Source organism: Acomys minous (genome assembly GCF_964271855.1).
Source record: "Acomys minous genome assembly, chromosome: 10".
Classification (NCBI taxonomy): domain Eukaryota; kingdom Metazoa; phylum Chordata; class Mammalia; order Rodentia; family Muridae; genus Acomys; species Acomys minous.
The window spans coordinates 47413998-47430483 of record NC_140491.1 but is presented as its reverse complement, the minus strand read 5'-3'; the positions used below and the strand labels follow the sequence as shown (position 1 = coordinate 47430483).

The 16486-nt window shown below is 48.2% G+C and overlaps 1 protein-coding gene and 1 long non-coding RNA gene across 3 annotated transcripts in view; one reads left to right on the top strand and one right to left on the bottom strand.

Annotated features, from left to right (window-relative positions):
• The window catches only part of GCK (glucokinase), a 40406-nt gene that overhangs the window by 15256 nt on the left and 8664 nt on the right, over positions 1 to 16486 (bottom strand). The window lies entirely within an intron of this gene.
• On the top strand, positions 10 to 3605 carry LOC311607158. 2 transcript variants are annotated; one of them, XR_014782544.1, is made up of 4 exons: positions 10 to 249; positions 1942 to 2212; positions 2310 to 2502; positions 3472 to 3605. It is a non-coding gene; the product is annotated as an uncharacterized lncRNA (long non-coding RNA). The 2 variants fall into 2 exon arrangements; XR_014782545.1 differs by having other exon boundaries at positions 1942 to 2502.

The following is a 16486-nucleotide window of genomic DNA, read 5'->3' as shown; positions in this document are numbered from 1 at the left end:
TGCTGAAATACTCTGCCGACCGCCACAGGGTCAGGGCCAGGGCTAGGACAAAGGACCACGTGGGGTCAGGTTTGACAAAGGCCACCGGGACAGGGCTATGAGGCAGGGTGCATGCTCTCTGAATACTGGCTAGGGTGGCTATTGAGAGGTTGACACGGTGTCTGGCTGGAGCCAGCCCACCCACAGCCCACCTCTCAGATTGTTGAAGAAGACAGTAATCGGGCGCCTTGACGGGCAGGAGGGAAACAGGTAGGGACGGTGAGTGGGAGGAGCCGTGGTTGGCGGCGAGGCTTCAGAGTTGCTCCAGGAGCACTGGGGATCCTCAGGAGTTTTCAATTATGGAGGGGTTGGCTGTGCATGGCACAGTCTGGGGCTTCAGCATGGAACTTGGCTGGGAAGGGGGAGGGGAAGGAAGGAAGCCAAGCGTCTGTGGAAAGGATAGAGCACGGCCATGGGGTGGGGTGGGGTGAGAAAGGCACCGGAGCACAGGTCCCCTGGCTGCCCTAACATGCCCACCAAGTAAAACAATATGTTTTGCTCAGACTTTTTTTTTTTCTGCCGTGGATCCTCTTTAAATTGCCTTGAAAGCAACAATAAGAAATAGAATGAAGGAAACTTGGATTTTGTCATAGCTATGCTCGGGACATTTTGGGCTCCTCTGCTATATGTTCAGACACCCCATAATCTTTTCCTTGGCCAGAAGTGACCCCAACATACTCTGCACTTGCTGGCATCTCCAAGCCATGCTAAAATTAGCTGCCTTTGGCAAGTAGGTCAGGGTACATAGGGTATCTTGTCAGAATGCCAGGTTCTCCCGCAATTGGCCAGTATGGTCACCCCTCGACACGATCGATCTCTTTCCCAAAATAGAGCAAAGCTGGCCTCACCAGACCTCATGTGACAAGTCACTGACCACCCAACCCCTGGCTCTGAGCTCCTTTTGCTACAGGGTTTGAACTCATGCCTAAATTTGGGGTGGCTGGTCTTGGACCAAGAACCAGCTACCTGGGGGTGGGGTGGGGTGGGGCATCTTGCTCCCATCTCCTGGGGCAAGCCACCACAGCACAGATGAGAAGGAGGCAAATTCTCAACCTCTGGTCTGTGGGAGGGGGGAGGGGGAGGGGGCAGGCAGGGGGGAGGGGGGAGGTGGACCAAGGCAAAGCCAGAGACAAACCAATCTACTTTCCGTCTTGGCTAGACTGCTTGCACTTGCTCCTCAGAACCCATTTCAGGGGGGTGATCTCTAACACCTTTGAGGGAAGAACGGGACCCAGCTGGCTAAGCACCCAGGACCAAGCTCTAGCGACTCCATGCCCCCTCCTGTGACCCCACCTTGTCCTTGAGCACCACACCGAAGCAAGGGCAGAGTAACACCATGGACTTCCTACACTCAAGAGTCAGGGCCGGGATAGCCTGTCCAGAGAAGAGGGACCAGGACAGAAGGGTGCCTGAGGGATGCGATCTCATGATGGGCGCAAGCAGCTGTATGAGCAGCACCTGCTTAGGATTTGGAGAAACCAATAGAGCTTCTCAGCCCTGAGTTAGGACATGTCTCCATCTTCATCTTTTTCTGATAGAGGGAAATGTGCAGACTGGAGGGACCATTTTCTATGTCCTACTTTGTAACCCTATACCTCCTTTTTTTCCTTCTCTTGTATGTATGTGTGCACATGTGTGTGCACGTGTGTGTGTGTGTGTGTGTGTGTGTGGTGTTTGTGTGCAGGTGCATGTGTGTGTGTGGTGTTTGTGCATGTGTGCATGTGTGTGTGTGTGGTGTTTGTGTGCAGGTGCATGTGTGTGTGTGGTGTTTGTGCATGTGTGCATGTGTGTGTGTGTGGTGTTCATGTGCAGGTGCATACACCTATGCACTGCTGCAGAAGAGGCTGGAGGACGTTGCTCGGTAACTTTTCTATCACTCACCGTCTTATTTTTTTGAGACAGGGTCTCACACTGAACATGGACCTCTTGTGTTAGCTAAGGCTGGCTGCCAGTGAGCTCCCGGGATCTGCCTGTCTCTGTCCTTCAAATCCTGGTGTTCCAGTAACATGCAGACACGTGTGGCTTTTGTGTGAGTACTGGGGCTCCAATCTCAGGTTCTCTCACTTGCGTAGCAAATGCTCTTACTTGGGGAGCCATCCTCTTTCCCAGTCTGTGCCTTGTTCAAGAAGCCAATTCCTATACTCAGCTGGGTTTTCTTTTCATTTACCTCAAGGTAAGAATATGACAAGTATAGTAACTGTTATTTCGGATTATTCATTCTAGTAGGGGAAAAAAAATGGGTCACAACATTGTGCAGTACTTACATGCAGTTATGGCAAAGGTAATGCTGAAAGCTGACAAGATGGCTTGGCGAGTAAAGCACCTGCATGGAAGCCTGACGACTTCAGTTTGCTCTCTAGAACATGTAAAGATGAAGGAGTGGGAACCGGGGAGATGGCTTAGCATTTAAGAACACTGGGTGCTCTTCCAAAAGACCCAGGTTCAATTCCTGGCATCCACATGGTAAGTCACAACCCGCTGTAACTCCAAGTTCCCTCTTCTGGCCTCTCTGGGCACCAGGCACAATCATGGTGTGCAGACATACACGCCAGCAAAACATCCACAAACATAAAACAAATTAAAGAAAGATAGAGAGAATCAACTCCTTAGAGCTGTTGTCTGACCTCTACACACAGTGATAATAAGATAAAACGTTTGAAACAACAGGTGGAGTGCTGTGTGAGTTCGAGGCCAGCCTGGTCTACAAAGCAAGTCCAGGTCAGCCAACGCTACACAGAGAAACCCTGTCTTGAAAAAAACAAAACAAAACAAAACAAAGCAAAAATGTTTGAAACAAAACTATTTTTGTAAAAGGTAAGGTTGCTCTCTTTTTAAAATCAATGCACATGGGAGTTCTGCCTTCATGCATGTTGGCGTGCCAATGGAGCCTCACTAGAGGAAGTGAGTCACTGGGAGGCAGGTCTTATGGTTTTAGAGCCAGACCCCACTGCCTGTCTTCTTTCTGCTTCCTGATTGTGGGCTCAGTGTGAAACCAGCTGTGTCATGGTCTACAGCTATTCCTTACCCACCATGATGGACTGTGTCTCTTAAAACTGTAAGCCAAAACAAGGCTCCCCTTAAGTTGCTTCTTAGCAGACATTGTCACAGCAAAGGATGGCAATGACATTCTGTTCAAAGGGATTCCAGCCCCCCTCCTGCAGTTCTTTATTAGACGCTGTCCCCGGTGTCTAACTGGGGACACTTCTATCCCCTGTGCTGTATAAGTCTGTCCTGGGTAATGGATGGGATCATGTAGAAATGATAGCAGCTAGGCCATAAGACACTGTGGCTCCTGCCTTTTTCTCTCTCAGTCTGTTCCCTCTGAGGGAGGCCAAGTGCCATCAGGTGAGAGCGTGCTATGGGAAGCTGAGTGTTCCCATGACATTGGGAGGAGTAAGTGATGACACTGCTGCTCTGCCATATTGTCAACAGGTCTACCACCAGCCACAGTCAAGCTTGCTGCTGCTGCTGACCAGCCACTCCCTTGACGACCAAAACCTTAGGACAGACCATAAGGCAGACTGTCTGTTGGACCCACAGCAAACATGTAGGAGAGTAAAGTCAACTTGTCTTAAGTCTCCAAGTCTTGGAAGTAATTTTTTAAACATGGCAGCACATTGCTAACATGAACCAAATGGTTGTTTCTTTTTGATATTGTTTGTTAATAATGTGTTTTTGCCATGGACATGTGTAGGAGAAATTAATGATTTTCAGGTTGAAGGAAATAACAACAAATGAGCCACCATTTAATGGTGTAAATATGAATAGGTTTTTGTTTTGTTTTGTTTTTTTGTGGTGTTTTGAGACAGGGTTTCTCTGTGTAGCCTTGGCTGTCCTGGAATGCTTTGTAGACCTGGCTGGCTTCAGACTCACAGAGATCCACCTGCCTCTGCCTCCCTCATGCTGGGATTAAAGATGGGAACGACCACACCCAGCCAGCCTGGTTTATAAAGTGAGGCCAGACCAGCTAGGTATACACAGAGAAACCTTGTCTCAAAAACAACAACAACAACAAACAAAAACAAAAAAAGATGGGAGCCACATGGCTGGAGTATATTATTTTTAAATTAAGTTAAAAATAAAACAACAACAAAGAACAGGGGCTGGGAGTGGTGGTGCACACCTTTAATCCCAGCACTTGGGAGGCAGAGGCAGGCATATCATTGTGAGTTCGAGGCCGGCCTGGTCTACAAAGCAAGTCCAGGACAGCTAAGGCTACACAGAGAAACCTTGTCTTGGGGGAGAAAAAAAAAGAGCCTTACTTTTTTTTTTTCTTTTTACAAAAAGTTAAGGCTCAGAGTCACAGTTAAATTGGCCAAAAATTTCAGGTCCCTTATGTCAGAGGGAAAGAAAATGGATAAGTGCATCCCAGGGAGCCCGCAATGTCGGCCCATCCCCAGTTGGCCTGCTTTCTGGTTGTCCTCAGTATTAGCTGGGCTCCAGGTACAGGTGCACTGATGCAATGGGGTATGGAGGCCAGTAAGTGTCGCAAGTGTTTGCTTACCACAGAGTGAACTAGGAGTTGGCTGGGCCTTTGTGTTAAAGGGGGGCCGTCCATGGGCCTGGTGAGTGGGAGGTGGCAGACAGTGGGGAGTGGTTTGTGACCAGGATGCTGAGGATGGAGAACAAGAGGGAGACAGACGAAGAGGCAGCGAGCACACCCTGACAAATGCCACAGCTGAGCTGAGATCACTGACTACCTCTTGTAGGATGCTGTGTCAGAGTTTTGGTCAAGTTACAGCTTGTGTGCGTTGTGGAGAGTTAAGAGATTTACAAGGATGCCCCAGCTGCCAACCACCCCGTGGGATTCATAGCCAGGCCATTCTGGTTCTAAGGTTGCTAAGATTTAACAGTGGCTTACTCCTCTCCTCCTCTTCTTCCTCCTCCTCCTCCTCCTCTTTTGGGACAGGATCTTGCTATCTACCCATGATGGCCTCAAACTCATGATCCTCCTGCCTCCACCTCCCAAGTGCTGGGATCATTTGTTCAAGACTTCATTCTTCCTGACTAGATGTGGAGGGAGCGTTCTAGGACCAGGCACACGTGGGTCAGGAAACAACCTCGGAGCTGCTTGCGTGGGAAACAGATATGGAGGAGGAGGGGGGCTATCGCTTCGGCGGGCAGGTGAGGGAATGTGATGGCCGCTCTGCTTGTCCCTGATTGCAGGAGGAAGCCATGCGGAGTGACATTGAGAAGCCAGCACTCTGCGTGGGGTGGGGGCGGGGCAGAGTGTGGGGCGTGGAGTGGGGATGGATCAGAAGGACTGAGCAGCTGTCTAGCCCGACACCCACGTTCATCTGCCCTGCTGCTGTCCACCGCTGCTGCCTGCCTTCGCGGACACCAGAGCCCAGCCCCTCCAGGACTCATCCTGGCCCCAGGCCAGGACAGTGGAGGCCTCAAGACTTGAGTAGCTGGCCTAGAGAGATGGCTCAGAGGTTAAGAGCACTCTCTGTTCTTCCAAAGGCCATGAGTTCAATTCCCAGCAACCACATGGTGGCTCACAACCATCTATGATGCAATCTGGTGCCCTCTTCTGGCCTGCAGGCAGAACACCGTAAACATAATAAATAAATCTTAAAAAAAAAAAAAGAGCCCTTCTAATAATCCCCCTTTAGTATATAAATTCTATCAGCCCTATTAGTTTAGGGACTCCTAAGAGTGTGTGAGGAAATGGGGATCACAGTGAAAAAAGAACTCAAAAGAAACCATTAGTCAGGCACTCAGACATGCTTAGTGCATGGAGAATTAGGGGAGTCAGGGGAGACATATAGAAATGATCATAAAGGCACAGGAGGTAGCCAGAAGTGGTGGCACACGCCTTTAATCCCAGCATTCAGGAGGCAGGGGCAGGCGGATCTTGGTGAGTTCAAGGCCAGCCTGGTCTACAAATCAGGTCAGTCCAGGACAGGCAAGGCTACACAGAGAGACCCTGTCTTGAAACACACACACACACACACACACACACACACACACACACACAAAGCACAGGAGGTTTTAAAAGGAATCAATAGAGATTTTGGAGCTTAAAAGCCTAATAATGAACATGCAAACATCACTGAAGGGCTCAGTGGCAGATGTTTTAAGTTATTTATTTATTATTTTTGGTTTTTTTGAAACAGGGTTTCTCTGTTTAAGTTATTTATTTTTATCTTATGTGTAGGGATGTTTTAACAGTATGTGTGTCTGTGCACCACATGTTTGCTTGGTGCCCTCAGAGGCCAGAGAGAGGAAGCTGGACCCCATGGCACTGTATTTACAGATAACCTATAAGTCACCGTGTGGGTGCTGGGAATCAAACCTGGGTCCTCTGGAAGAGCAGCCAGTGCTCGTAAGCATTGAGCCATCTCTCCAGCCCCCAACCAAAGACCTTAAAGGCCATAAGATAATCAGCGAAGTTGAAAATAAGGTAGTTGGAAGTATTCAGTCTGCAGAAGAGAAAAAGAAAAGGGAGAGAGAGGGGAAAAAAAAAAAAGAACAAAACTTGAGTGACCCAGAAAACCTGTCAAACATACCATCATAAAGGCAATCGCTTCTAGAAGGGGGAAGAGAGGTGACAAAGGGCAGGAAAATAGTTGGAGAAATAATGGCGAAGCAGTTTTCCAAGTGTAATGAGAAATACAAATGCACATACAAACTCCAAGTGATCCAGGCTGAGAAATATTATAGCCATAGTGTCAAAAGACAAGGAGACTTATTAAACCTGCAAGGGAAGAGTGAAACTCGGCACACAACGCAGGGGGACTGAGAGGCGAGTTCTCATTAGAAGCTGCGCAGGCCAGACAGTGACATCTTAAAGCACTGGGGGGAAAGGCTATGACAAGCCTTCTGTGGCCTTCAAAAGTAGTCTCCGGCAGAAAGGGGACAGTGAGAGATTTCAGATGAACAAAACCAGCCAGAATTCATCCCCCCTGCCCCCCAGTAAGCTTCCCGCATAGCAAATGCTACAGGGGGTGTGCGCGGGAGACAGCTGGGAACTGCTTGTGGTCGAGAGGAGACCAGGATAGGATAGGACAGTGTAAGAAGATACAGTTGTGGCTCCTATGAAGTCCCAGTCCATGGGACCTGTGAACATGTCACAGATGAGGACACACAGCTGACATCATACTCAGCTCTCCTCCACTAAGGCAGGAACAAGGCAAGGAATCCCACGATCTCTGCTTCTGAGCAACGCAGTGCTGAAGTGTCTAGCCCGGACAATTGGGGAAGGAAAACCAAATAAAAGATACCCAAACTGAAAAGGGCTACAGAGTGCATGCGTTTTACTCTCAAAGCCCATATATAAAATCCTAATTACCAGTGGGATGGTCTTAGGGTGAAGACTCTAGAAGGCAGTTAGGTCACAAGAGCAGAACTGTCAGGAACATGGTCACAGAAGAGCCCCCAGAGAGCTTCTTGCCCCTTATACTGCGTGTTGACATAGAAAATGAGACCTGAATGCTGGGCGTGGTGGCGCATGCCTGTAACCCCAGCACTCAGGAGGCAGAGGCAGGAGGATTGCTGTGAGTTCGAGGCCAGCCTCGCCTACAGAGTGAGTCCAGGACAGTCAAGGCTGTTAGACAGAGAAACTCTGGAGAGAGAGAGAGAGAGACAGACAGACAGACAGACACGAGGAATGGGCCCTGACCACACAACAGCTTGATCTTGGACTTCCCAGACTCCAGAACTGTGAGGAAAAAAAGAAATCAGCTTACTTAAGTGGCTTAATTTATAAAATTTTCTTCGGTGTCTAAATTGACTTCAAATTATCTCCAATTCAGATGGCGTCATCGTATCTGTAGAAGGTCACGGTAATCCATAAAAATATTCGAGTTAATGCACCAAATTCACTGAAGTTGCAGGATATAAAAATCGTCACAGAAAAGCCAGGTTTTTTTTTTTGTTTGTTTGTTTTGTTTTGTTATTTCAAGGCAGGGTTCTCTGTGTAGCCTCGCTTTGTAGACCAGGCTGGCCTCAAACTCACAGCAATCCACCTGCCTCTGCCTCCTGAGTGCTGGGATTAAAGGCCTGTGCCACCTTGCCCAGTTAGTCATTTTTATACACCAGCAACAAGTAATTTTAAAAAGTTCCGGGTGTGGTGGCGCACGCCTTTAATCCGAGCAGTCAGGAGGCAGAGGCAGGCGGATCACTGTAAGTTCGAGGGCAGCTTGGTCTACAAAGCAAGTCTAGGACAGTCAAGGCTACCCAGAGAAACCCTGTCTCGGGGGAAAAAAAAAGTGTAAAAGTGACTCCATTTACAACAGCACCAAAGAAGGAGCTACCTGAGAATAAAATCAAGGAGGCAGAAGTCTCGTTGACAACTGCAAAGTGTTACGGAAAGAAACAAGAGGACACCTCCACAAATGGACCGCACTTATGCATGGGAAGGCAGAGGTGCTGGGAAAGTAACAGCAAATAGTCTCAGTTTCAAAGTTACTGCAAAGTAGCCTAGGAACTGAAGGAATATTATGATAGACATTGGCTTAAGGACAGACATAGAGCTCAGTGAAACAAAATGTCATATCTCATGGTCACTTGATTTTTGACAAAGGCGCTAAGACAGTTCAATGGAACATAAGCAATCCCTTCAACAAATGATGCTGGGCAAATCTGATAACCCTGTACATAAGACTGAAGGTGAATTCTTTCCCAATACCATAAGAAAAGTGAACCTGAAGTGATCAATGGGGGAGTGGAATCAGGCGGTGGTGTTAGATGTGTGTGAGGATGTCACAATGAAAACCACTTCTTTATATGCTCATCAAAAATTAACTTACAGGGCTGGCGAGATGGCTCAGAGGTAAAGGGCAGTGACTGCTCTTCCAGAGGTCCTGGGTTCAATTCCCAGCAACCACAAGGTGGCTCACAGCCATCTGTAATGTGATCTGGTGCCCTCTTCTGGCCTGCAGGTGTACGTGCAGACAGAGCACTGTATACACAATTATAAATAAATCTTTAAATAAGATTTTAAAATTAATTTACAAAGAAGTGGATTGAAGTGGTGAAATCAGAGCATTCTTAGAAGATACGGGACAAATCTTTTTGGAGTTAACAAAAAAAAACCCCTCTTTTTAACTTTTTTGTAGTGTTGAGGATCAAGTCTAGGCCTTTATGGCAGTGCTCGGCTGCTGAGCTACACACTGAGCCCTGGAATAACTTGTAAATGTGACACCAAGGGCACTGGGACAATCAGACTTCGTCAACATCTTAGAGTCATATATGGCGGCCTGTTCCAGTAGTTCTAGAGGCTCAGAAGGATGAGGCAGGAAGATTATTTGAATCTAGAAATTCAAGGCCAATCTGGGCAACATAGCAAAACCCCATCTTGGGGCTGGAGAGATGGCTCAGAGGTTAAGAGCACTGTCTGCTCTTCCAGAGGTCTTGAGTTCAATTCCCAGTAACCACATGGTGGCTCACAACCATCTATTTAATATATATAATATAATGTAATATGTTATACTATGTATTATATATATAATATAATGTAATCTGATGTCCTCTTGTGGCATGTAGGTATACCTGCAAACAGAGTGATCATATACATAAAATAAATAAATCTTTTTATTTATGTATTTATTTTTTTAAAGGAAAATGATAACAACAAGAGCAGACCTAGCTGGGCATAGTGGCGCACACCTTTAATCCCAGCACTCGGGAGGCAGAGGCAGGTGGATCGTTGTGAGTTCAAGGACAGCCTGGTCTACAAAGTGACTCCAGGACAGCCAAGGCTACACAGAGAAACCCCGTCTCGAAAAACAAAAACAAAACAAAACAAAATAAAAAAGCAGACCTAGTAGGCTGAAGGACACTATCAAGAGAGCAGTGATGGAAGAACAGACTTACAAATCTAGAAAGGCCTTGAGTCACATCTGTCAATAAGAAAAATTCTTACAACTCAACAAGAAGAAGAGAAAGATTAGAACAGACCTTTTTCTCCAAAAGATTTAAGAGCTGATAAAAATGACGAGAGCAGGTGTTGCTAGTCCCAGGGGAAATGCCACTGTGAGACACCCACCCCCTAAAAGAGTTATCTTAGAAAGAGGCTGAGTAAGGGGGACAGAAGATAGCAAGTGTTGCTGGCCACGATGGTGTGCTGGCTGAGGAGGACGTTTGGATCCCTTGTGTACTGCTGCTGGGGATGTAAACAACTCAGCTGCTGTGCAAAATGGCTTGGTGACTCATTGCAAAGTTAAACATAGAGGTTCCCTATGACCCAGCAATTGCATGACTAAGTAAATCTCTTAAAGAACTGAAACAGGACTAGGGGAGGCAGAGGCAGGCGGATCGCTGTGGGCTTGAGGCCAGCCTGGTCTACATAGTGAGTCCAGGACAGCCAAGGCTACACAGAGAAACCCTGTTTCAAAAAACAAAACAAAACAAAAAGAAAGAAAGAAAGAAAGAAAGAAGTGAAACAGGGACCCAAACAAATACTTGTCAATCATAGGAGTCATAGGAGTGCTACTCACAACAGCCAAAAGGTAAACACACCGCCCAAACTACCTATCAGTTGATGAATGAAAGAAGGAAAAGACACTTGTGCAAACCAGGAAATGCTACTTAGCCATGGAAAAGAATGAAGTTTTGATACACACTATAACACAGATCAACCTCCACAACATTATGCTACATAAAATAAGCCTGATATAAAGGGGGGGGGGTGATGATTCCTCTTTTGTAAATAAAACAGGTAAGTCATTGAAACAGAAAGAGTGGGCATATGAAGTTAGTGAGTTTCTGAATGGAATCATAAAATGGTTTTGGAAATTGTGGGGAGTTATACAATGTTAGTACTTAGGACCACTAAATTATTTTCTTGTTTTGTTGGGTTTGTTGTTTGTTTGTTCTGTTTGGTTTCTCTGTGTAATAGCCCCGGCTGTCCTAGACTCGCTTTGTAGACCAGGCTAGCCTCAAACTCACAGATCTGCTTGCCTCTGCCTCCTGAGTGCTGGGATTAAAGGCATGCACCATCACCACCTGGCCCAAATTTGTATTGATTGATTGATTGATTATGTATACAGTGCTCTGTCTGTGTGCCCCTGCAGGCCAGAAGAGGGCATCAGATCACACTATAGATGGTTGTGAGCCACCATGTGGTTGCTGGGAACTGAACTCAGGACCTCTGGAAGAGCAGTCAGTGCTCTTAACCTCTGAGCCATCTCTCCAGCCCCCAAATTGTATTATTAAAAACTATTAAAAAAAAAAAAAAAAAAGAACCGATCAACATGGGTCCTGGAGAGATAGCCCAGTGGTTGAGACTGCTTGCTGCTCTTCCAGAGACCTGAATTTGGTTCTCAGAACTCACTCTAGGTGACTCACAGTGACCTGTAACTCCAGCTCCAAGGGTTCTGATGCCTTCTTACGTGCTTGCGCACGCGCACACGCACATGCACACGCACGCGCGCACGCACACACACACACACACGCACACAAACACACTCAAAATCTTAAAATCTTTCAAATGGTTACAAACGGCGTACTTTATGGTATGCATATTTCATCACAATAAAAAGAGCGAGAACGACTGGTAAACACTCTGCTCTCGCAGGAAAAGTGGGCTTTTTACTCCCTTAATCGCGGCCACACCCTTTGTGTCCTTACTGATACTACTCCGGCACCATGTGGCACCTCAGCAGGGCCAGAGCCAGGAAGTACTTCTTGACTGTTCCAAACCTGGAGCGAACCCCCAGGAAGCCATGGCAAAGGCTGGTTTTGACGCATCGCATCAGTTAAACAAAGGGACTCACACTGGCTGGATTAATTTGATGTGACCTCTTACCCCAATGTGCTATCCCAGAGGCCTCCAACTCCCACTGTTAGGAGAAGATAGGGAGATATTTAAGCTACAGCAGGAGGATCCACTGGCAGTTCCACATCAGAAAAGAAATGAGATATCTATGAAGATTTGAGGGTGTGGGGGACCTATAGGCTGGATTTGAAAAGAAGTTTTTGACTTATTCAAACCAAAACCAAGATAATTCTTGGGACCCATATACTATCAGCAGGGAGTGGGCTTTGAGAGGAAGTGCGGACACTCAGCGTGCCCACAAATCTCCAACCGTGGGGCTGAGGCTGGGGAGCGCATGAGCGCCCCCCAGAGGTGGAGCAAGTGTTCTCAGGAATACACTCACCGCGTCCACCCAGGTCCTGCGCCCGACACGCTCGTTGCTATGGATTTTTGCTTCTCATTCTTTCCCTTTCCAAATCACTTAAGTTTAGTCCTTAAATGCCCTTGCAAGGTCCAATATGGATAAGGAACACTTTACGTCACAGGGTGGGGGTGGGGCTGAGGATGTGCCCCATGAGGGCGTGGTGTGAGACCCCCCTTTTCTTTCTTTCACTTTCTAGGCACAAGATGAGTGGCTTTACTCCATTACACTCTCCCATGAGAATTGTGTCACAGGTCCCAAGGCGCAGGACTAGCCAACCAGTCAAGGGCAGAGACAGTTAACAAACCGTGAGCCAAAGTCAACCTTTTCTTTTTCTATGCTGTTGATTACATCAGACGTTTATTGCAGTGATGGAAACCTAACACAGATCCCCCTAAGCATGCTCTCTTGCCCCACCGTAGATCGTTAACCAGCTTTTCATTCACGATGACGACCAACCAGCAGCATTGTCAGTATGCATGGGGAGCTCTGTCTCCTGCCTCTCTGAGATCCCATACTTTGCCTTGGGTGCAGGAGCTGCACGGGCTGATGTGTGTTCTGTGTGCGTGAGAAGGAAGTGTGCATGGGCACGTGAATGGAGGCACACAGAGGAGTGGGCTATGGAAGAGGTCATCATCTGTGGGCCCAGATACATGACCTCTTCGTCCACTATGATGATGATGAGCTCCTGGCTACTGTGTCTCTCTCAGCTTTTCCTTACACCAAGCTGCCTCCAAGGGACTGGACGATTTCCAGGCCCACATGCCTAAGAAGAGTGTAGATCTGCCCGCCTTTCCTCAGCTTAGACACAGACGACAGTTTGGCTTTAGGGAGTGGCCACAGCCATGGAATTGGAGAAGCCTGGATTCCCAACTATGTGGAGAAGCTCCCAGCTGTCAGGCCTCCCACACTGAACTACGTGGTGAGAAATACAGTCTTAGGTAGGACTGGTTACGGCAGTAAAGTGTGGCCTAGCGAACGCCCAATGTTAGGACTGATGACCAGGGCATGAGAATCACTCGTTCCTTCAATACTGCTGAGAATCAAGTCTGTGCTCAATTTGAGGTTACAAAAGTGACTTGTTTCTTTTACCTGTCTGTCTGTCTGTCTGTCTGTCTGTCTGTCTACCTATATATTGCCGTACTCAGGACAACCACGTTTAGGGAATATGGAACACTTTGCGTGGCATCCTTTGCTTGACCGTGCTATTCTCCTCCACCTTGTTCTGGCTTTAGTCACATGTGTGGCCCAAGGAAGAACTTCTAGAACCTGGTGTCTAACTTCCAGGGAGTTTAGCGTCTAGCCAGTGAGAGAGATAGTTTAGTGGAAATTCAGACTGGCATGATCCTGCCCGACCCGCAGGGGTTTGACTAAAGCTCAGGAGGAGATTCACCTGTATAAAAATATAAGACACAAAGAGGAGAGCAAAGCTCAGGAGGAGATTCATCTGTATGAAAATATAAGACACAAAGAAGGAGAGCAAGTCTGAATCGTTGATCAAGCTCTCAGATTTTATTTTTTAAGCAGCAGTATTTATAAGGCAGGAAATAGGGCAGCCTATTGCTATGGCAACCAAGCAGTAAGCTATCTCAAGACATGGGGAGTTCCAAGCAGGTCATAACTTTCTGCCACATCGAATATTTTGCTCTATCTTTATCTAGTCTAACTGATAAACCACAACAGGGTGGCTCCATCTTAATCTTGTCTTTAGTCTAACTGCCGAACCACAACAGGGTCAGCTGGTTTCTGGTAAATGACAGACTGCTGGAGAAATGGAAACCTAAAGGTGCAGGCTCTGACAAGATGGCGGAACACTGGCCATATGGCCTACTGTCCCCAACACTGGCAGCTTATCTCTGCGCTCCTGGGCTGCTCGAGGACTGCCAACATCACGAATGACTCATTAGGTTCCTGACCAGGAAGGTTAGGACTGAGTGTCTACTGCCGGGAAAACAAGTGGTCAAGGACATCCTTCACCCTGCGAAGGCCATGGTACCCACCCCAGAAATTCAGCTAAAGCTAGCCAAAATGTACAGAGCCACACCAACTGGCATCTCTGTATTTGGATTCAGAACTCATTTTGGTGGAGGCAAGATAAGGGGCTTTGTGGTTATGTATGCCTGAGCCTAACACAGACTTGCAAGACATGGCCTTTAGGGGAAGAAAAGGAAGTCTGAGCAGTGGTGGTGCATGCCGTTAGTCCCAGCACTCGGGAGGCAGAGGCAGAGGCAGAGGCAGAGGCAGAGGCAGAGGCAGAGGCAGGGCCAGAGGCAGAGGCCAGGAGGCAGAGGCAGGGCCAGGGGCAGAGGCAGAGGCAGAGGCCAGGAGGCAGAGAGGCAGAGGTAGAGGTCAGGAGGCAGAGAGGCAGAGGCCAGGAGGCAGAGGCCGGAGCAGGGACAGGGGCAGAGGCAGGGGCAGAGGCAGGGGAAGAGGCCAGGAGTCCAGGAAGCAGAGGCAGAGTCCAGGAGGCAGAGGCAGAGGCCAGGAGGCAGAGGCAGAGGCCAAGAGGCAGAGTCCAGGAGGCAGAGGCAGGGGCAGGGGCAGGGGCAGAGGCAGAGGCAGAGAGGCAGGTAAATTACTGAGTTTGAAGCCAGCTTGGTCTACAGAGTAAGTTCCAGGACAGCCAGGGATACACAGAGAAATTTTGTCTCAACAAACAAACAAACAAACAAACAAACATAAAAAGATCTGGAAGGAGGGACAAATATACAGTGGGAGCCAGGGGGATGGGTGAGAGATTCTGGGGTATAGACTACGGGAATAGAGGGTATGGACACAGTTCATAGAAACACATGTGGACTTACGCCCTCAGGATCTATACACAGCCACTCACCTTAGCAAGCACACACGGGGCCAGTATATGTAAAGAGCCTTGCCAATTCAATAAGGTGACAACACACCTATGACATCATTAGTCAAAAGATAAGTGGAAGTTAAGGTCACACTGCTATGCCATCGCCAAGCTCCAGACGGCTCCAATTTAAAACATGGATGCAAGGAGGAGCTGCGGAGGATGCGCAGCAACGGGGGGTGGGGGGTGGGGGGGCAGGGGATGGGGGGTAGGGGTGGGGGGGTGGGGGGGTAGGGGTGGGGGGGTGGGGGGGTAGGGGTGGGGGGGTGGGGGGTTAGGGGTGGGGGGGTGGCGCTCTAACTGTGCTGAGAAAGACGCACGCCACCTCCGGTCTGGAAAACACTTCGGCAGTTTCTTCTGATGTTGAATGTCTACTTACACAAAGTCATTCCACACACTTGCTCGCCAAGGGAACACCCACGTGCACACAGAGGCGTGTGCTAGAATGTTCACAGAAACTTTACACACATGACAGCTTAGGCTGGGGACAACCCAGGTGCTGACACTGCCGAGCAGTGGGAAGGGGCAAAGAGCAGCATGCTGCTGACACAGCAAAGCTCCCTGCCAAGGAAAGAACCAGACACAGCAGCCTGGGCTCCGGGGTTCGACTTACAGACATTGTGGAAAAGGAGAAAAGAGTAGATTACTTGGGACGGCGTAGGAGGAGTGATTGACAGCGGGGAGGCAGGGTCAAGAAGGGCTTCTTGAAGTGATGGCAGGAATCTTTTTTTATTTTTATTTTTCCCTTCTTTTTTTTTCCCTAGGCATGAAACAGCTTTGGCCACCAAGCCAGGCATCAAGCTAGGATGAACAAAGGACTGCCATCTGCTCTGCCCCTGACTGATAGAAGAACACCACCACCACCAAGGTATCTCTTTGCCCATCACCAGGGGATGGAAAGAGTCTTGTGTTGTTGCTGTTTTGTTTTTTGAGATAAGGTTTTTTTCTGTGTAACCCAGGCTGTCCTGGAACTCGCTCCCTAGACCAGGCTGGCCTCGTACTCAGAGATTCACCTGCCCCTGCTTCCCAAGCTCTGGGATTTAACTGTGCACAACTACTTCCCAGCTGGATGGAAGGAGTCTTGATGGTGATAGGGCTTGCGTTTGACCAAACTTACCAAACTGCACCTGTGAGGAGGGGTTTTATGTTTTGGTTTCGAGTTTTGAGGGGAGGGCTCGCTATGGAGCTGCGGCTGGCCTTGGACTCCTGAGCCTCTTCTCTCTACTTCCCATGTGCTGGGATTACAAGTGGGCATCACCACATTTGCCTCAAAGAAGTGGATGCCATTGTAGTAATATCATATGTACATTTAGAAGGAAGAACAGAGGATGGTGACAGACACAGACACAGACACAGACATAGCAGTCTCCTGGGAAGCCTTTTGGGCATCTAGGACCAGGGATGCCATCATTCTGCCTCTGATACTGGGACGGGGGCAGGGGTGGAGGCCTCTGTGCTGGTAGAGGACTCTTTG